Source organism: Eptesicus fuscus, chromosome 10 (genome assembly GCF_027574615.1).
Source record: "Eptesicus fuscus isolate TK198812 chromosome 10, DD_ASM_mEF_20220401, whole genome shotgun sequence".
NCBI classification, from domain to species: Eukaryota; Metazoa; Chordata; class Mammalia; order Chiroptera; family Vespertilionidae; genus Eptesicus; species Eptesicus fuscus.
The window spans coordinates 12,262,306-12,284,589 of NC_072482.1; the positions used below are offsets into that span (position 1 = coordinate 12,262,306).

The 22,284-nt window shown below is 45.1% G+C and overlaps 1 non-coding gene and 1 pseudogene across 1 annotated transcript; both read right to left on the minus strand.

Moving 5' to 3' along the window:
• Positions 1–2,143: 2,143 nt before the first annotated feature.
• On the minus strand, positions 2,144–2,590 carry LOC103301932 (60S ribosomal protein L32-like; annotated as a pseudogene).
• A 19,074-nt stretch (positions 2,591–21,664) lies between these two features.
• MIR9236B (microRNA mir-9236b) lies at positions 21,665–21,759 on the minus strand. Its single transcript, NR_130545.2, has one exon. It is a non-coding gene; the product is annotated as a microRNA mir-9236b (primary transcript).
• Between the last annotated feature and the right edge of the window lie 525 nt (positions 21,760–22,284).

Sequence of the window (22,284 nt, forward strand, 5' to 3'; positions counted from 1 at the left end):
CATTCCTCCTGAACATAATTAGGAATAAATGGAGGAAGAATTCTGTTTCAAAGATGTACAGAAGCTGTGGAAAACCACAAGCTTTGTCATTTTTAGGAAAAGCAAGTTTAAATTCAAATTTGCTTGTTTTCCCCACTCACCATTTTCATGTTCTATGTCAAATTCGTGTACCTTGGAGGCAAAACAAAATGGGAAGCTTAAATTCTATTTGTGCTATTACATTTTAAATACATAAAAACCCAGCACTAGGAAAGGACCTTGAAAGAATATCTAATTTTGCACTCTTCCTTCAGACAGATGAACAGCTCAACTCCCAAGGACACATTTCAGTCCATCCCATTCATAAAGGCCTCGAGGGATCAGGAAATCCATCCCTTTCTCAGATATTGTCCAATACTTTTAAATTGTTTTATATTTGACCAGAGTATCTACATCTCCAGCTGCACAACTGTCCTAGAAAGATCGTTCTAGAAGAACATCACCAATACCTGGAATCTTTTATTAGAAGCCCAATTACGCAGTGAAATGGCAGGCATTGTGGAAGGCGAATTCTGCAGGTCCAGTCTCTGACTTGGTTATTATTATTTCTTTTAATCTCAAGAAAAACAATTTTAAATATGATAATGTTCCTGCAATAAACATTAATATTTCAAGAATAAAAGGATTTTAAGTATAATAATATTACCAAAACTGTACTAACATAGTATGATATCACAAAAGTTGTAGGAAATATTAAAAATCTGCAAATAGCAGGATTACTCCTATTATATTCTAGAATATTTTTTCCCCCTGGCTCTATTTTTGTTCATCAGTTTATGTTGTTCATTGTATTCCACAAATGAGTGAGGTCATATGATATTTATCTTTCTCTGACTGGCTTATTTCGCTTAGCATGATGCTTTTAAAGTCTATTTTGTTGGATATGAGTATTGCTATTCTAGCATTTCTTTCTTTTCCATTTGCATGGAAAATTTTTTTCCATCCCTTCAATTTCATCCTGTGTGTGTCTTTTGTTCTGAGGTGGGTCTCTTGTAGACAGCATATAGTTGGGTCATGTTTTTGTATCCATTCAGCTACCCTACACCTTTTGATTGGAGCATTTAATACATTTACATTTAGGGTTATTATTGAGAGGTACTTATTTATAACCATTTTAATTCTGTATGGCTAGGTTTCTCTCTCTGTTTTTTCTTCGCAGCAATTTCTTACAGCAATCCCTTCAGCATTTCTTGTAATGCTGGTTTGGTGGTGATGAACTCGTTTAGTCTATTTTTGTCTGGGAAGGTCTTTATTTGACCATCTATTTTGAATGATAGCTTTGCTGGATATAGTAATCTTGGTCTCAGATCCTTGCTTTCCATTACCTTGACTACCTGGTGTGGCTTAGTGGTTGACCACAGGCCCATGTACTTAGAGGTCACTGGTTCCATTCCTGGCCAGGGCACATGCCTGGGTTTTGTATTCAACCCCTGTGCAGGAGGCAGCTGATCCATGATGTTTCTCTCATCAATGTTTCTCTCTCTCTCTCCCCTCTCCTCTCACCTCTCCCTAAAAAAGACCAATAAAAACATTTTTAAAAATAGTGAGGTGGACAAGGAGCTATTCATGTCTTAAGTAGAGAGCCTTCCTCCATCGGCCAGGTCATGAATTCTGTCCTGAAAACTCATTTATAGAGTGCAGTTACTTTTCTGTTGAATAAAGGAGCATTCTTTGTGGGAAAATATTTTCCAAAAGTAATGAGTTGATGAGAAATTGGGTGATATCCAATCTATTTGAAACCCTTGTATAAAGTTAGGTCATTCAGCCCAGCCGGTGTTGCTAAGTGGTGAGCGTCAACCATGAACCAGGAGGTCACAGTTTGATTGCCAGTCAAGGGCATGTACGTGTGTGTGTGTGTGTGTGTGTGTGTGTGTGTGTGTGTGTGTGTAGACCGTTTTATGGTTTTGCTTTACATAAGTGTTATAACATTATACATATGGTCCTTTAACTTGCTTTTTTCACTTAACTATAGATCTTGGAGATTTTTCCATGTCAAAAGAATATAGTTCCACTTACTTATTTACTGTTAATTCTCACCTAAGTACTGGTATGGTTGTGTTACAATCTTGTTTATTTGTCTCTCTTCTTATTTTTTGGAAGAACTTCATGGTTTTATTAACACAAATACAATGTGCACACACGCTGTCCGTTCATTTTCTTTGCTGCGCAGCCTGGCATTGGGGTTGGGGACTCTGAGGGCCAGCTGGGCTGCTCTTTCCACAGTGGCTTTGCGGTTCTTCGAGGACGCTGTGAGCAACCTCAGCACCGTGAGATCTGCTGCACATCAGCAGCACTTCGAGCTCCTTGACGCCGTGGACCAGGAACTTCCGATGCCACTGGGCAGCACGTGCTTTGTTTTCTTGTTGCTCCTGTAACCAATGCTGGGCATCATGATCTGGCCCTGGAATCTTCTGTGCACCCTATTGTCAATGCCTCTGGGTGCCCTCCAGTTGCGCTTCATTTTGTCATATCTATCTGACTGGTGTTGGATGAACTTTTTGGTCCTCTTTCTGATGACCTTGGCTTTCACCAGGGATATGAGGGCAGCCATGGTGCCAAGTTAGCAGATGGCTGCCACCTCCGTAGGCAGCGCTAAGGAAGCTCTTTTTTGGTTTTTCTAATTTTGTTAGACCCCAGTTGTACAAATGCATTGGCATGATTTGATTATTCATACTCATCAGTAATAGCCAATTTTGAGTTTTAGTCCTTTACCCCCACTCTTCTTCTTTCACCATAGGCATTTTTGTTCAGATATTTAATGTGTATCTTTCTAACCCACTTGCCATATTTCCTGTACAAAGCATGCAGCATTATTTTGTGAATTAAAAACCTTTACAGCCTGGCTGGTGTGGCCCAATGGTTGAGCGTTGACCTATGAACCAGGAGGTCACGGTTCTATTTTCAGTCAGGGCACATGCCCGGATAGCCGGCTGATTTCCAGTGGGGGGCGAGCAGGAGGCAACCATCAGTGATTCTATCTCATCATTTATGTTTCTATTTCTCTCTCCCTCTCCCTTCCTCTCTGAAATATATATGTACCTATATAACGTTTACAAAAGTAGTAGCATGCTGGGTGTCTACCTTCCTTTTATAATGCAAATTATAAACATGATAAATATGTTTGTATTCACTTTAACTGTTGCATAGTAATCTATTATATGATTAGACCACATTTTACCTATCCATTCCCCTATGGTTGTCATTTAGGTTGGTTTGACTATTTGCTACTATAAACAGTGATGCAATGAACATTATTGTACATATATCCTTATGTACATGTACAATCTACAGATTATTTAACCATTTTACCATTGATAGTTGGTTTGTTTTAAATTTTTATTATTATAGATCTTTTTATCAGATGACCATATATACTTCTAGTGCATGCTGTGTAAGCATCCTATCTAATAAAGAGGTAATATGCAAATTGACCTCTCCAACACACAAGATGGCCAACCCCATGTGGTCAAAGATGGCCGCCCCCATGTGGACACAAGATGCCGCCACAAGATGGCTGGCAGGGGAGGGCAGTTGGGGGCGACCAGGCCTGCAGGGGAGGGCAGTTAGGGGTGACCAGGTCAGCAGAGTAGGGCAGTTGGGGGTGACCAGGCCTGCAAGGGAGGGCAGTTAGGGGTGACCAGGCCAGCAGGGGAGGGCAGTTAGGGGTGACCAGGCTGGCAAGGAAGGGAAGTTAGGGATGACCGGGCCAGCAGGGGAGGGCAGTTGGGGGGGCAGGCCTGTAGGGGAGGACAGTTAGGGGTGACCAGGCCGGCAGGGGAGGGCAGTTAGGGGCAATCGGACCGGCAGGGAAGCAGTTAGGCATCAATCAGGCTGGCAGGAGAGTGGTTAGAGAGTGATCAGGCTGGCAGGCAGACAGAAGCGGTTAGGGGCAATCAGACAGGCAGGCAGGCGAGCGATTGGGAGTCAGCAGTCCTGGATTGTGAGAGGGATGTCCGACTGCCCGTTTAGACAGATTGGAGAGGGTGCAGGCTGGGCTGAGGGACACACACCCCCCCATGCACGAATTTCGTGCACCAGGCCTCTAGTTGTTACATAAAAGTGTATACAGTTTTAGAATTTTGATATCACTATATTATCTCTCCAAAAGATTATATGAATTTAAACTCTCAACAACTGAATATAAAATAACAATTTTCTGTACCTTTGACTACACGTGATATAATCTATATAAAATTCTAGTCTACATCACAGTTAAGAAATAGTATCTTATTGTTGTTAAGATTTGCATATCCCTGATTAACTATAAAAGATATCTGTTAACATCTTTATTGGCTTTATGTTTTCTGTCTTTATAGCCTCTGATAATGTTTTATTGAATTGCTTTTTTTTTTTTTTTTTTTTTTTTTTTTTTAATTTTTTTAATTTCTTTATTGATTAAGGTGTCACATATTTGTCCTCATCCCCCCATTCCCATCCCACCCCTCTCCCCACGCATGCCCCAATCCCCTGTTGAACTTAACCGTTGGATAGGCTTATATGCATGCATACAGGTCCTTTGGTTGAACTCTCCCCCTCCCCCCACCCTCCCCCTACCCTCCCCTATCCTCCCTCTGAGGCCCGATAGTCCGATCGATGCCTCCTTGCTTCTGGTTCTGTTCTTGTTCCTCAGTCTATGTTGTTCATCATTTCCCCTAGATGAGCGAGATCATATGTCACTAGATATATACTAATAAGAACTGAATGTGAGACGAGCAATAATAGTTATGCTGACAGGCAAATGAATCAATCTGTAGCGAGCTTCTCCCTGGACCAACAGTTCTTTTGAGACCCAATTTCAATGTCCAGTAGTTCCTTATGTGTACATGTCAGCACTGACCCCTCAGTTCTGGATGGTGGACAAATGGTGGTAATGGAGGTCCGACTCCCTCTGGTTTGGTCTCGGCCGAACCCAGGGGCACGGCGTCACCCGGACTAAGGGGCACGTGGCCTCACCCAAACCCAAGGGGCGCGTGGTCTCACCCGGGCCTGGGACCCAGCCTCACCCGGATGGATCCAGGGGCGCACGGCCTCACCCGGACCCTGGATCTGGCTTCACCCGTACCCAGGGACGCTTGGCCTCTCCCAGACCCAGGGCCACTTGGGCTCACCCGGGCCTAGGTGTACGAGGCCTCACCCGGATCCAGGGACACATGGTCGCACCCGGACCCAGGGACGCTTGGCCTCTCCCAGACCCAGGGCCACTTGGGCTCACCCGGGCCTAGGTGTACGAGGCCTCACTCGGATCCAGGGACACATGGTCTCACCCGGACCCAGGGACGCTTGGCCTCTCCCAGACCCAGGGCCACTTGGGCTCACCCGGGCCTAGGTGCACGAGGCCTCATCCGGATCCAGGGACACATGGTCGCACCCGGACCCAGGGACGCTTGGCCTCTCCCAGACCCAGGGCCACTTGGGCTCACCCGGGCCTAGGTGCACGCGGCCTCACCCGGATCCAGGGACACATGGTCTCACCCGGACCCAGGGATGCTTGGCCTCTCCCAGACCCAGGGCCACTTGGGCTCACCCGGGCCTAGGTGCACGAGGCCTCATCCGGATCCAGGGACACATGGTCGCACCCGGACCCAGGGACGCTTGGCCTCTCCCAGACCCAGGGCCACTTGGGCTCACCCGGGCCTAGGTGCACGCGGCCTCACCCGGATCCAGGGACACATGGTCGCACCCGGACCCAGGGATGCTTGGCCTCTCCCAGACCCAGGGCCACTTGGGCTCACCCGGGCCTAGGTGCACGAGGCCTCACCCGGATCCAGGGACACATGGTCTCACCCGGATCCAGGGACGCTTGGCCTCTCCCAGACCCAGGGCCACTTGGGCTCACCCGGGCCGAGGTGCACGAGGCCTCATCCGGATCCAGGGACACATGGTCGCACCCGGACCCAGGGACGCTTGGCCTCTCCCAGACCCAGGGCCACTTGGGCTCACCCGGGCCTAGGTGCACGCGGCCTCACCCGGATCCAGGGACACATGGTCTCACCCGGACCCAGGGACGCTTGGCCTCTCCCAGACCCAGGGCCACTTGGGCTCACCCGGGCCTAGGTGCACGAGGCCTCACCCGGATCCAGGGACACATGGTCTCACCCGGACCCAGGGACGCTTGGCCTCTCCCAGACCCAGGGCCACTTGGGCTCACCCGGGCCTAGGTGCACGAGGCCTCACCCGGATCCTGGGACACATGGTCTCACCCGGACCCAGGGACGCTTGGCCTCTCCCAGACCCAGGGCCACTTGGGCTCACCCGGGCCTAGGTGCACGAGGCCTCACCCGGATCCAGGGACACATGGTCTCACCCGGATCCAGGGACGCTTGGCCTCTCCCAGACCCAGGGCCACTTGGGCTCACCCGGGCCTAGGTGCACGAGGCCTCACCCGGATCCAGGGACACATGGTCTCACCCGGACCGAGGGACGCTTGGCCTCTCCCAGACCCAGGGCCACTTGGGCTCACCCGGGCCTAGGTGCACGAGGCCTCACCCGGATCCAGGGACACATGGTCGCACCCGGACCCAGGGACGCTTGGCCTCTCCCAGACCCAGGGCCACTTGGGCTCACCCGGGCCTAGGTGCACGAGGCCTCACCCGGATCCAGGGACACATGGTCTCACCCGGACCCAGGGACGCTTGACCTCTCCCAGACCCAGGGGCACGTGGCCTCACCCGGGCCTAGGTGCACGAGGCCTCATCCGGCTCCAGGGACACATGGTCACACCCGGACCCAGGGACGCTTGGCCTCTCCCAGACCCAGGGCCACTTGGGCTCACCCGGGTCTAGGTGCACGCGGCCTCACCCGGATCCAGGGACACATGGTCTCACCCGGACCCAGGGACGCTTGGCCTCTCAGACCCCGGGGCACGTGACCTCACCCATGCCTAGGTGCACGAGGTCTCACCCGGATCCAGGGACACACGGTCTCACCCGGACCCAGGGACGCCTGGCCTCCCCCAGACCCAGGGGCACGTGGCCTCACCCGGGCCTAGGCGCACGAGGCCTCACCCGGATCCAGGGACACACGGTCTCACCCGGACCCAGGGACGCCTGGCCTCCCCCAGACCCAGGGGCACGCGGCCCCACCCGGGCCTAGGTGCACGAGGCCCCACCCGGATCCAGGGACATATGGTCTCGCCCAGACCCAGGGGTGCGTGGCCTCTCTCAGACCCAGGGGCACGTGGCCTCACCTGGACCTAGGTGCACGAAGCCACCCGGACCCAGGGGCGCGTTACCTCTCTCAGACCCCTGGTCGCGTGGTCTCACCCGGATCCAGGGGCTCACGGCCTTACCCGTACTCGGGACCCAGCCTTACCCGGATCCCGGGGCCCACGGCCTCACCCGGACCCAGGGTTCAGATTCGCCCGGACCCAGGGGCACATGGCCTCACCCGAACCCGGAATCCAGCTTCACCTGGACCCAGGGGCGTGTGGCCTCACCCAAACCCAGGGGCGTGAAGCCTCACCTAGACCCAGATGCGTGTGACCACATCTGAGCCCAGAGGCTCGCAGGCTCGCCTGGACTCGGGTCTCAGCGGGGTTTCGTCTTCTTGATCCCAATTCCTGTTGGTCAATTCCCTCTCAGCAATTCCTTAGGTCATTTTCTCAGAGCTCCAGGGCGGCTGCCGCAGAACTCGTTGGGCGGCGGGCTCGGCAAGGCTCCGGTGTGCCCGGTGCCCGGCGGTGGGCTGGTCCGGTGTCGCTGCGTCGGCCCTTGGGTCTGTAACGGTGGCCAGTCGCTGAGCGTGCGCACCTGGCCACTTCGGGGCATTGAGATTCTTGAAGGACTCGGAGGTCAGCAAGCACGGAGTCTTCCACCCCATGTCTCCCAGGGGCTCGTCTGTCCGTGCTCGGCAGCGAGTGGAGCCGTCCCCTCAGCCGGAGACCGCCGGGGGAACTGCGCCGAGCACGTTCCAGGCCACCATTGTGTCGCCTGAGCCATAGTTCTTAAAGTGTGGACTTTGGGTCACCAGCATCAGCATCATCCTGCGTACCCCTCTCTTTTATTCTAGTTGTAGAGCATCTGCTCAGCCAGCCCCCCGGTCTTTCTGGCTGGTGTCTGCTCTGCTCTCCCGTCGTAGTCTCAATATTGTTGTGGTAGGCAACGATCAGGCTGCCGCCCTATGTCTCCATCTTGGTCCTCCTTTGTACAGTTAAGTCTTGATTGTTGTTGGTGTCACTGGGAGGAATTGTCCTCCAGGCCAATTGGCCGTGAGGACCCTCTTTGTCCATATAGGAAGAGTTGCTGTGCAGGAGACATGTTTGTGGGCCGGGTCTTGATGCAGCAATGCCTTGGCGCTCACTGAGTCTGCCTCTAGAATGCCTCCCTTATGCAAGTGATTGAAATCTGGTGTCATCTCCCACCAACCACTAGATGCCCTCGTTTCTGGGTCTCCAATGCAGTGTGGGTCAGCCACTACCTGAGGCACTCAGCAGGAAAAAGCTTCTGCTCAGCTTGGCTGGGGCGGAGCTACAGGGTGGAGCCTACAACCTTGGCTTCCTGTCAGCCCCGCCCTATGAGGCTCCTGTGTCTGTGTCCCTCTGTACTCCTTGCAAACACCTCTGAGAGAAACGCGCCCTGGAGTTTCGCCGACTGCCAAACAGTCCAGTCCCTCCCCTAATGAATCTGGACTCCCAGATTCTCGCCTGGAACTGGGTTTCAGTGCAGTTGGAACTGGGTCTCAGCGCAGTCTGGCATCCCTGTCTCCTTCCCAGCAGGGCCACCCAGTGGCGCAGGCAAAAGTCCGTCCTCTGCGCACCTTCCAGTGCGCGCGTCTGGAGCCGCCGCTTCTCTGTGCCTCCGCCACCACAGCCCAAATTCATTCCCCCAGCGTGCGCCTGGCTTCCCAGGGTTTCGCCCGGAACTGGGGTTCAGTGCAGTCGGAACTGGGGTTCAGCACGGTCCTGAGCTTATGTCTCCTTCCCGCTAGGGCAGTTCAGTGGCGCAGGCAACAGTCCGTCCTTTGCTCGCCTTCCCGTGCGCGCCTCTGGAGCTCTGCCTTCCCCCGCTCCTCTGTGCCTGCGCCTCACAGCCCAGATTCATTCCCCCAGCCTGCGCCTGGCTTCCCAGGGTTTCGCCCGGAACTGGCGCTCAGTGCAGTCGGAGCCGGCGCTTAGCGCACTCCGGAGCCTTTATCTCCTTCCTGCCAGTGAACGCCGGCCAGGCCGTCAGCCGCCCCTTCCTCTCCGGCTCCATCCTCCCCGCAGGCGCGCGTGCTCGTGTCTCCGCCAGTTTCTCCATACCTCAGGCTTTTACGGCTCCCCCGATTGTCCCCGTGGCCCTCTCCTTCCCCCCAGCTGTGGGCATTTCAGTCCGCCAGCTCTCCTGTGGTTCTGGACGATGTCCGTTCTGACCTCTAGTTGTGCCTTTGAAATTGTTGTGCCCGGCTGCAGGTTAGGTGTTTCACCTATGCCGCCATCTTGGTTTCTCCCTGCTTTTTTTCTTGTTGACTGTCTAACATATTTGTAATATTAATTTTTTGTTACTGTATATATGATGCAAATCTTAGCCTCTTGTTTTGTCTTTCACTTTGGTTTTGGTACATTTTATAAGAATAAGTAAGGTGTTATTTTGAGGATCAAATTTATCAATCTTTTCAGTAAAGCCTTTTGTGAGTATGTCCTGCATTAGAGAATTTTTTCTACCCCACGTGACAAATTTTTGCTTATATTTTCCTTCATGATTGTGTGTGTGTGTGTGTTTGATTTAGGGGATCTATTTAATATTGTCCTAAAGATATTAACAAATACAATTAGGCAAGAGAAAGTATAAGAATTGAAAATGAGAGGCCCTGGCCAGGTAGCTCAGTTGGTTAGAGCGTCCTCCTGATATGCCAAGGTTGCAGGTTTGAACTCCAGTCAGGGCACATACAAGAATCAACCAGTGAACGCATAAGTAAGTGAAACAACAAGTCAACCTCTCTCTCTCTCTCTCTCTCTCTCTCTCTTTCTTTTTCTCTCTCCCTCTCCCTCCCTTTCTTCTCCTCTCTCTAAAAGTCAATGACAAATGTCCTCAGATAAGGATTTTCAAAAATATATTTTTATTGATTTTAGAGAGGAAGAAAGAGAGAGAGAGAGAGAGAGAGAGAGAGAGAGAGAGAGAAACATCAATGATGAGAGAGAATCATTGATTGGCTGCCTCCTGCACACCCCACACTGGAGATTGAGCCCACAACCCGGGCATGTGCTCTGACCGGGAATCAAACCTGGGACCTCTTGCTCCAGGGGACAATGCTCAACCACTGAGCTATACCAGCCAGACTAGGATTTTAAAACGAGATGGTAAAATTATCACTATTTTCAAATGATACTATTTTATATTTAAGAGAATCAACTGAAAAATTACTACATATAGTAATATAATCCAGTGAATTGCAGGATATAAAATTAATATACAGCAATGAATAACTTCCCCATATTAAACAATACTGGTTAAAAAATACAATGGAAATAAAGACCACATCTGCAATAGCAAACAACAACAAATAGATAAACTACTTAAGAATATATGTAACAAGAAATATACATCTTTATGAGGAAAAATTTAAACACTATTGTGGGACACAAAAGTATAACCGAATAATGGAAATATATACCATGTTCTTTGGAAGAAAAATTCAACATGACACAAAAGTGCATTCTCTCTGAATCAATTTATAAACTTAATTACATCTTAAAATTAACAATAGATTTTGTTTTCATGAACTAGATAAGTTTTGTCTAAAATCAATAAAAAAAGAAAGCAAGAGTAACCATAAATATTCTGAAAAGGAAGAACAGTGTAGTGGAGCTATCCCAGACAGATATTAAAATATACTCACAGGTCCCAATAATTAAAGCAGTATGATAATGATTAGACAGACTAAAGGAAGAGAATATAAAGTGCAGAAATAGAACCAAATACATAAAAAAAATTTAGTATATGAAAAGGTGGCAACCCAAAGTCAGAGTGACAATAAAGGCAAATCGATTCCTCTCATCATATACTAGGAAAAAGGCAAATATCTTTAAAACCTTAATTAAAAAATAAAACCATAAATCTATCTGAAGAAACCCTAAGTGAAGTTCTTTATGAGCTAATTATAACTCAAAATACAAAAGACACACAAAAAAGATGAGTAATTTTGACTAAGTAAAAAAACAAAAAACTCTTTAAGTGTATGGAAAAAATATGCCATAGGATGTTGAAAGACAAAAGACAAACTGGGGAAATATATTTGCAACTTACATCATAGATAAAGCACTAATTCTCCAAACATATAAGGAATTATAATAAATCAATACAAAAAAGGCCAATAAAGATCAATACTTTTAAAGAAAACATGAGCAAAGTACAAGAACAAAAAGTTCACATAGAAAAGATATACCGATAGCCCTTATGCATATAAAAAGAATGTAGATTTCCTTTAACTCATAATTTTAAAATGCAACATAAAATTAAACTGAGAAAACTATTAAATTAGGAAAAACCCAAAAGTTGAACAGCAATTTCTGTTAGTGAGGCCAGCGAGACTGAAAAAGACGCAACCATAATAGAAGGCAACTGACAATAGTTCCCCAATTTACAATGCATTTACCCTTTGACTAGACATTTTCACTTGTGGACATTTAATATGTGTCCCGCACATTGACAAAATGATGTATATACAATGGAGGGTAATTCATCATTGCATCACTAGCTACAATAGAAAAAGATCGGAAACCATCACATGCCCATCGATAAGGAGCTGGTCAAATAAACTGTTCTCTATTCACACAATAGAACACAGTACAACTGTAAAAAAAAAAAAAAGGAAGCTTTTTATGTATTGATATGAAAAGATCTTCAGGGTCTATTTTAAGAAACAAAATAAAGGTGCAAAATAGTAATAATGTTTTGCTTTTATGCAAGAAAAGGATAAAATAATATATATTCTTTTTTGCTTGTATCTGCATAAAGAAATATTGGAAGTATTCAAAAGAAACTGATAAAAGCGTTTCACTATAGAGGGAAGGAAGGAGTGTGGTGCACCCCAGTAGGAAAGGGGGTGACTGGATGTATTGTTCAGGAGGAGGATAAAGAGGTTAACTTTAGGTTTTGTTAATTGGATCAGGACAGGCTTGGTTATGTTGCAATAATAAATACAAAATCTCAATCATTTGACCACCCAGATTTCCTTGCTTTCTCCCACAAAATGTCCATCCTGAGCAGACTGCGAGCTCCGTTCCATTAATCGGAGATGAACAAATGACCCAGTTCTGGCCACTAAGATGTAATGACATCCTGCACCGCTTCTGGGAAACACTTCCTCCGTTTTGAAGAGAACAACCTTCTCTTCTGTGTCACAGGTTTACACAGGATGGGAGTAACATGGGAGTCATCTCCTTGCCTTGGCAGGGGCAAGCTTGAGAGACATGCAAACCTGACTCCCTGGATAGGTACATTTAGAACTAAAATAGGAAAAAACCTGCGTCTTTAATGATGTCAGTAAACCACTAAATTAACCAACTCTGGAGACGTCCTACCTCAGGTTTCTTATTAGGTGAGACTAGAGGTCCGGTGCATGAAAATTCTAGTCCCTCAGCCCAGCCTGCCCCCTCTCACAGTCCAGGAGCCCTCAAGGGGGGCTTCTTCCCCAGAGATCAGGGGAAGGCGACACCCCATCACACCTCTGCTGCTGCCACTGCCAGCAGTGCAAGCCTCTGCCGGCCCTGGTTACCTGAGCCTCGGGCAGCCCTGGGAGGCTGGGCAGCTGCCATCTTGTGGCTGTGGGCACCACCATCTTTGAGGGCAGGGCAGTCAATTAGCATATTCCCTCCTTATTGGCTGTGGGTACCGCCATCTTTGTGACAGCATGAGGGTTAATTAGCATATTCCCTCTTTATTAGATAGGATAATAATTTATTGTATAAGCTACTTCAAATCAGACCTTCTTACTGGGGGTGAAAACATCCTCATTTATAGGTTTCTTTTTCATTTTTCTTGTTTTATTGCTTTGACCAGATCTCCCAGTTTAATGTTGCAGAGTAGCCTAAAAGCAAGCATGTCTTATTCTTGATTTAATAGGATTACATCTAAAATCATCTCTAAGTATTATGTTAGCTGAAGGTTTTTGGTATGTCCTTTTATTAACATAAGGAATTTCCCCTCTATAGGTAGTTGCTTAGAGTTTTTCAAAAATCATTCACAGATGTTAAACTTTATCAATTATTTTTTCAGCATTTATTAAAATAATCAGATGCTTTAACCTCTAATTGTAGTGAATTACATAAATTTTCTAAGTTAAAATTAAAATGCTTGGACTTCTGTAATTAACCGCCCTTTGTCATAATATATTCCCTTGATATCCTGTTGTATTTGATTTGCTGAAGTTTAAATAGGACTTTCGCATCTATGTTCCAAGTGAGGCTGACATTCAGTTTAGGCATCACTCCTTTGCCGGTCTCACAGAACGAGCTGCATAGCTTTCCAACAGTACAATAATGTACATCACATAGAAATTCCCATTTTGGAAAGTTTAGTAGTACTCACCCATAAAACTTATTAGGCTTCGTGTCTTCTTTTAACTTTTAAAAAAATTACGAACATGCAGAAAATAACATGATAACTCCCCATGTACTAACTCATAGCCAAAAATGACCCACTCATAGCAAATATCATTCTGAAGCAAGTCCCTGGCATCACATTTCATCTATATTTCAGTATGTCTCTAAAATATAAGAACCCTTTTTTTAACATTACCATAATATCATTAAATATCCAGTCAGTGCTCAAATGTCCCTGTACATCTCATAAATATTTTAGCAGTGTATTTATTTGTATTGAGAGCCATTAAGCTCCATATCTGCAATTGAGTGGTCCGTCTTTTAAGTCTCTTTTAATCTATAGATCACCCGTCCCCACCCCCACCCCATCCCACACCTTTCTTTTCTCCTTGGGACTTATTTGTTGAAAGAACTGGGCCGTTTGTTCTGCAGAATTTCCTAGTCTGGCTTTTGCTCATTTCCCCCCTATGGTGTTGTTTGATGTGTTTTCCCTGTTTCTTGCAGAAAGCGGCCAAAACGGATTTTTAAAAATTATCCCATACTTCTACACTTAAATATATTTAAAGTGTTTTAAATTCAGTACAATTATTATTTTTATTAATGCAAAATTGTCACCTCTTTAGCCAGTAGGAGCCTCTTTGAGTTGGTTCCTAGGTGGTTTTGACATTCTGTGTGTTCTTTAGCTTTCTTGCCTCTAATAGGACAACTTGTACCTTTCCTGCCGCAGCCTTGGAACCAGCCTCTTCCCAAGTGGACACTGATTCCTTTTCGTGGGAAATGACGTTTAGGGACCACCGTGTAGGTACCCGGCGTGTCACTACACTGGGTACATTTATTTTCTAGGCCTCCCTTGAATTCTATTTAATTCACTTTAAATACAATCACACATAGTTTACTATTATTTACTTTTTCTTTGAATATCTTTCTTCATCACTTGATTTCCAACCTTCTTAGGTGATTTTATTTTACATATGTCTCTTATAATAGCTAGATTTTTTAAAATCCAGTATAAGATTCCTTTGTCATCCATGAACTTAAACCAGTCACATTCAATGTGATATTGATACATCTGAACTCCCATCTCATTTGCCTTTTCTATTTACTCTGTATTTTGTCATTTTCTTTTGTCTTTTGTAAGGTTGATTGGGTTTTCTTTGTCTTATTTTATCCTTTTTTAAAATATGTTTTACTGATTTTTAGAAGGAGAGGAAGGGAGAGTGATAGAGAGATAGAAACATCATCGATCAGCCACCTCTTGTACACCCCCTACTGGGGATCGAGCTTGCAACCCAGGCATGTAGCCTGACAGGGAATCGAACCAGTGACCTCTTGGTTCATGGGTCGATGCTCAACCACTGAGCAACACTGGCCAGGCTATTTTATGCTTCTTAAAATTTGGAACTTGTATCTGCTATTTCTTCCAGAGGTTACCCTAACTTATATGGATTTACATAATTTCACTGATTTCTTTAACAAAATACTCCTTCATGGATCTATATGTGATTACTTTCTTTTTCATTTTTCTAGGTAACTATATCCTCTATTAACTTTTCGTGTAAAATTTCTGAGTCCTTGAGTACCTATAAATGTATTTATTTTACATTCACACTTGAATAATAGCTGCATATAGAATTCTAGATTTGTAACCATTTTTCTCGTGAAAATTGAAAGAATATTTCTATTGTTTTCTTGTCTCCAATCTGTCTCCATTAAGAATTCTGATACCGGGACATCTGTAATATTGTCAACAACAACAACAAATTCTGATATCAATCTTTGTAGAAATGTTTTTTAAAAGCTTTGATGCTTTTAGTAATTCTCCTAATGCCTATTGTTCTAAAATTTCACTTTGTGTATTTATTTTTTATATATATAGGATTATTGTTTTTATTTTTTTATTTTTTTAAATAAATCTTTATTGTTCAGATTATTACAATTGTTTCTCCTTTTTTCCCCCATATCTACCCATCACCCAGTTCCCTCCCCCCCTTTGTCCTTATCCATAGGTGTATGATTTTTGTCCAGTCTCTTCCCATACCCCCCACACAGACACCCCTTTCCCCCTGAGAATTATCAATCCACTCCCATTATATGCCTCTGATTCTATTATGTTCACCAGTTTATTCTGTTCCTCAGATTTTTAATTCACTTGATTTTTAGAATCACTTGTTGATAGATATTTGTTGTTCATAATTTTTATCTTTACTTTTTTCTTCTTTTTCCTCTTTTTAAAGAATACCTTTCAGCATTTCATATAATACTGGTTTGGTGGTGATGAACTCCTTTAGCTTTTTCTTATCTGTGAAGCTCTTTATCTGCCCTTCAATTCTGAATGATAACTTTGCTGGGTAGAGTAGTCTTGGTTGTAGGTTCTTGCTATTCATCACTTTGAATATTTCTTGCCATTCCCATCTGGTCTGCATAGTTTCTGTTGAGAAATCAGCTGACAGTTGTATGGGTGCTCCCTTGTAGGTAATTAACTGTTTTTCTCTTGCTGCTTGTAAGATTCTCTCTTTGTCTTTTGCCCTTGGCATTTTAATTATGATGTGTCTTGGTGTAGTCCTCTTTGGATTCCTCTTGTTTGGGGTTCTGTGCACTTCCTGGACTTGTAAGTCCATTTCTTTCACCAGGTGGGGGAAGTTTTCTGTCATTATTTTTTCAAATAGGTTTTCAGTATCTTGCTCTCTCTCTTCTGGCACCCCAAAAATTCGGATATTGGTATGCTCAAAGCCATCCCGGAGGCTCCTTATGCTATCCTCACACTTTTGGATTCTTCTTTCTTTCCGCCTCTCTGGTTGGGTGTTTTTCTCTTCCTCATATTCCAGCTCTTTGGTTTGACTCTTCGGGTGCGGTGGTCTACTCTGTATATTCTTTATTTCAGACAGTGTATGCATAATTTCTGACTGGTCCTTTTCCATTTTTTTGGTATTCTCATTAAGGTCCTTGAAGGTCTCTTCAAGTTTCTCAGCGGTTTTTAGAAGATTCTTGAGTAACCTTATAAATATGGTTCTGAACACTGTGTTGTCCATTAGTTTGCTTTCATCTATTTCTCCTACTTGTGACATACTTCGATGTCTCCACATTTTGGCTGCCTCCCTGTGTTGATGGAGAGGCTTTGTGTGGTCGGTGACCTATAGGGGCTGGTAGCTCAGCTTCCCCAATCACCCTAGGTGGTCGCTCTTGGTACTCCCCTTTGTGGACTGAGTGGAAAGTCTTGGTGTAGTTAAAAGCCCTGATTGTTGTTGGTACACTGGGAGGAATTGACCTCTGGTCCAATTGGCTGTGAGGGCCTGCTGTGTATATAATGGAAGAATTGCTGTGCTGGAGACACAGTAGGGCTTTGGTGCTCACTGAGTCTGCCTCTTGAATGTGTCCCTTATGAGAGTGGTTGAAATCTGGTGTCGTCCACACCGACAGAAAAGTCACTCTCACTCTCTGACCGGCCGAGAGTCCCGTAGGCATCTGGGTCCCCCGCGTGTCCCCAGAAACTGGAGTTCAGAGTGGTTGGGATTGTTGGTATCACTGGCGGGAGTTGATCTCCAAGCCAGTTGGCTGTGAGGATCAGCAGTGTCTCCCCTGGGAGAGCTTCGGTGCTCAGCTTGGATGGGGCGGAGTCTCAGGGTGGCGCAGACAAGCTTTGGTTTCCCTTCTGCTCCGCCCTAAGAGGGGCAGTTTCTCCGTGCCCGAATTAATGGCTGTGCGCCTCTGAGAGAAGGCAGCTTTCGAGCCTCTCCTGCTGCCTAACAGACCAGTTTCTCCCCAGCTGGGGCTGGATCTCAGTGCAGACCCGAGGTTTGTTTTTCTCCCGAAGGAGAAATCCAGTCACTGGGAGGGCTGTGCTCAGCTTGGATGGGGCGGAGTCTCAGGGTGGTGCAGACAAACTTGGTTTCCATCCGCGCCGCCCTAAGAGGGCCGGTTCCTCTGTGCCCGAATTAATGGCTGCGCGCCTCTGAGAGAAGGCTGCTCTTAAGCCTCGCCTGCTGCCAAACAGACCAGTTTCTCCCCGACCGCAGCTGGATTTCAGTGCAGTCGGGAGGTTTTGTTTTTCTCCCAAACGAGAAAGCTAGCCACGCAGCATCTGCTTCCCTCCCTCTCCGCGCTGCAAGCAAGCCTGCCGCGTATCAGCCGCCCGCCCTTTCCGCGCTCACGGATCTCCGCACCTCCACAGCTCCTGAGGCTCAGCGTCCCCCTCTCTGTTTTTCCTCTAGTTGTAGGTTTTCCACTCTGCCAGCTTTCCGGTGGTTCTGGATGGTGTGCACTCTGTTTTCCAGTTGTAGTTTCAAAATTGTTGTGGTAGGCAACAGTTAGGTGTTTACCTTATGCCGCCATCTTGGTTTCTGAGTCCTTGAGTACCTATAAATGTATTTATTTTACATTCACACTTGAATAATAGCTGCATATAGAATTCTAGATTTGTAACCATTTTTCTCGTGAAAATTTAAAGAATATTTCTATTGTTTTCTTGTCTTCAATCTGTCTCCATTAAGAATTCTGATACCGGGACATCTGTAATATTGTCAACAACAACAACAAAGAATTCTGATATCAATCTTTGTAGAAATGTTTTTTTAAAAGCCTTGATGCTTTTAGTAATTCTCCTAATGCCTATTGTTCTAAAATTTCACTTTGTGTATTTATTTTTTATATATATAGGATTATTGTTTTTATTTTTTATTTTTTTAAATAAATCTTTATTGTTCAGATTATTACAATTGTTTCTCCTTTTTTCCCCCATATCTCCCCATCACCCGGTTCCCTCCCCCCCATTGTCCTTATCCATAGGTGTATGATTTTTGTCCAGTCTCTTTCCATACCCCCCACACAGACACCCCTTTCCCCCTGAGAATTATCAATCCACTCCCATTATATGCCTCTGATTCTATTATGTTCACCAGTTTATTCTGTTCCTCAGATTTTTAATTCGCGCTGCAAGCAAGCCTGCCGCGTATCAGCCGCCCGCCCTTTCCGCGCTCACGGATCTCCGCACCTCCACAGCTCCTGAGGCTCAGCGTCCCCCTCTCTGTTTTTCCTCTAGTTGTAGGTTTTCCACTCTGCCAGCTTTCCGGTGGTTCTGGATGGTGTGCACTCTGTTTTCCAGTTGTAGTTTCAAAATTGTTGTGGTAGGCAACAGTTAGGTGTTTACCTTATGCCACCATCTTGGTTTCAGCTCACTTTGTGTATTTAAATGTAGATGTCTCTCTCATAGTTCTCAACCTAAAGACTTGAGTCTCTCTTCAATGATGGAAATTTTTCTTTTCTTATTATTATTTTAATTTTTATAAGAGTTTATTTGACCCAAACTGATGACATATGCCAGGAAGTAAGATATCAAATTTATATTTAAAATTTCCCTCCCTTTCAAGTTCTCTGTTTTTTTAATTTTCTCCTGGAACGTGTATAAATAGGTCTGGGAGCCTCTGGTTCTGTTCTCCATGTTTCTACACATCTCTTTCATACTTCCTGTCCTCTTGTACAGCATTCTGGGAGAATCCTCAGCTATTGTTTCCAGCTCACTAAGTAGCTCTTCATCTGTATTCATGCTGCTATTTCTCCTTCTTCTGGATACTTTTCATTTCCAAGACCTCTACTTGAATAATAGCTGCATATAGAATTTTTTAATAACTTCCTTTTTGTTTCATGGATTCAATTGTCTCTTTTATCCCTGTGAATATTTTCATTATATTTCCTTTAAAATTACCTTCTGTGAGTTCTATTAACTGTTTGTAAGTATTAGTCATGTATTGCATTTTATGCTTCTCTTTTATGATGTACTAGAGATTTTTGGCTCTGTGCACATCTTTTCCTTTGAGATTCTCAGATGGCCTGACTGAGTTATGGTAGCTATTTATTAAAATCTGCTTTCAGCGATGGCTGGGGAGGAAGCTGGGGGTGGGCCCATCCCTGGCCTTCTCAGTGCGGGGAGGCTCTCTGTCCCTGGGTAGCATCAGCTTCCTAAATGTTGCCTTGCCTGTTGTGCCCAAGGGGCAGGTACCTCTGCTAACCACTGCTGGGCGCAAAGTGGGAAGTAGTGAGGGACAGACTGTCAGCCTCCTGCTACTCAAGTGTACTGGGATGAATAGCGCCCATAGAAAATTCATGTTTACTCAGAACCTGTGAATATGACCATATTTGGAAATAGGGTCTTTGCAGATGTAGTAAAGATAAGATGAGGTCATATTGAATTAAGGTAAGCCCTAAATACAATATGACTGATGTTCTTAAAAGAAGAGGGAAATTTGGACACAAAGACTCAAACACAGGGAGAAGGCCATGTGAAGACAGAGGCCAAGATGGGAGTGCTGTGTCGATGAGCTAAGGCATGCGAAGATGGCCAGCAGCCACCAGAAACTAGAAGAGGCAAGGAGGGATCCCTCCCCTCGTTCCTTCAGAGGAGCATGGCCCTTCTGACACCTTGATTTAGGCTTTCAGCCTCCACAACTGTGAGAGAATAAATTCCTGTTGTTTTAAGCCACCTCGTTTGTGGTGATTTGTTACAGCAGCGCTAGGACACTAATACACAACAGTATCCTACCAATCGCTCTTGATTCCCTCTCCAATCTACTTTCCATCTTTCCAATCTTTAACTGGAAGATTGTCAGTTCCATGACATAAACCCTTTCCATCTCTCTTGTAGATGACAATAGGTTGGCTGCACCCCACCCCATCCCTTCAGCCAAGAGAAAGAAATTTATCATACAAGAGACTCTTTCCTGCTTGGTGTCCCTGCAGTTGAAATGCAATATGCCCTTCTAGATATCAGGTACAATGAATCAGTTCTTCAAGTCTCGGTTTACCTATCTAGAAAATAGGAATATAATACCTCCTACCCTACAGAATTATTATAAAGATTTAAAAAGATAAGATTAGTATAGAGGCTATATGAGTGGGGACATTATATTTTCCCCTGTGCTTAGATAAGCAGATAAGATTAGCAATGGTGACATATTAGAAGGCATCATGCTAACATTTGGACTAATAACCCTAATTCTGTGAATATACCCCCAAGAAAATAAACTACAGAACCATCTCTATGTTTGAAAAATGTTTATCATAGTAATCTTTACAAAAGTAAGACATTGGCAGTAACCCAAATAACCAAACAATTAATCCTTACAAAAGTAAGACTTTGTCAGTAACACAAATAACCAAACAATGGGGGAATCATTACATAAATCTTTCCCTATGTATGCAGATATAGATATAGATTTAAATTTTTTTTTACTATGCAAGTCTCCTTTGTCAACTCATATATAACCTAATAAAATTCATAGTATTTTTATTTTTATTTTTTTAAAATATATTTTATTGATTTTTTACAGAGAGGAAGAGAGAGGGATAGAGAGTTAGAAACATCGATGAGAGAGAATCATCGATCAGCTGCCTCTTGCACACCCCCTACTGGGGATGTGCCCGCAACCAAGGTACATGCCCTTGACCGGAATCGAACCTGGGACCCTTCAGTCCGCAGGCCGACGCTCTATCCACTGAGCCAAACCGGTTTCGGCAAAATTCATAGTATTTTTAAAAATCATTTTATAACTTTTACATTTTTTTAAATCCTAACCCAAGGATATTTTTTCCATTGAGTTTTAGAGAGAAGGGGTGGGGTGGAGAGAGAGAAACATTGATGTGAGAGAGACACATCAATTGGTTGCCTCCCACACACAGCCCTGAACCTGCAACCCAGGTCAGTACTGATGGGGAATCAAACCTGAGACCCTTTGGTGCATGGGCTGATGTTCTACCACTGAGCCATGCCAGCCTGGGCTTATTTTTACATTATTTTTAACCAACACATATAATGCTTAATATGTGCCTGGCATTGTTCTAAGCACTTCAAAATATTAAAAATGTTTATAAATATTAGATCATTCATATATGCTTTCAAATCTTTTATAAACTATTTAATTTTTAACAAAATAGTATTAAAATTGTATGATAGATTATTTTAATACAACCTTCATTAATATCCATGTTATTAATACAAAATTTAACTTCCTATTAACATGACACATACTTTAAAGTAATTACATAAGAAAAAGCGTAATTTGAGAGAACCAAGATGGCGGCTTAGGCAAATGCCTATACTCGCTGCCTCCCACAACCACATCAAAATTACAACTAAAATACAGAACAACCATCATCCAGAACCACTGGGAAGCTGGTTGAATGGACGTCCTACAACTAGAGAAGTAAAGAAGAAAGCACACTGAGACTGGTAGCAGGTGCCAAGGCACTGAATGGGCTGGTCCGACACCCACGTGTGCCGCTTTTTTAATCAGGAGGGAGATTGTCTCTGCAGAGGCCACCTGGAGGAGCAAGGGGTCCCAGCCCCACACCAGCCACCCAGCCCAGGGTCCCAGAGCTGGGAAAAGAAGTCCCTATGGGCAGTAAGAACTATGGGCTATAAAAACCAGTGCAGATTGGGGCTCAGAGACACAGAGGCTGCTGGAGACCCAGCTGCTCCTCTTAAAAGGCTGGCTCACAAACTGAACTTACAAGGTCCTGCTTCCTCTGAGTTCCAGTGCCGGGCAAGGCTCTGGGGGACCCAGACACATAGGAGGAGAAACTGGACTGTCTGGCATTGGGGCAGGAGCTCTGGGGCAGCTTTCACCCAGACAGGTGCTTGGAACCGTCATTGTACCCATGCTGGGACCTTCCCAGTTGCAGGGCTGACTGGCAGCCATTTCTGTTTGCTCAGTCCTGGTGATTCCCTGAGACCTAGC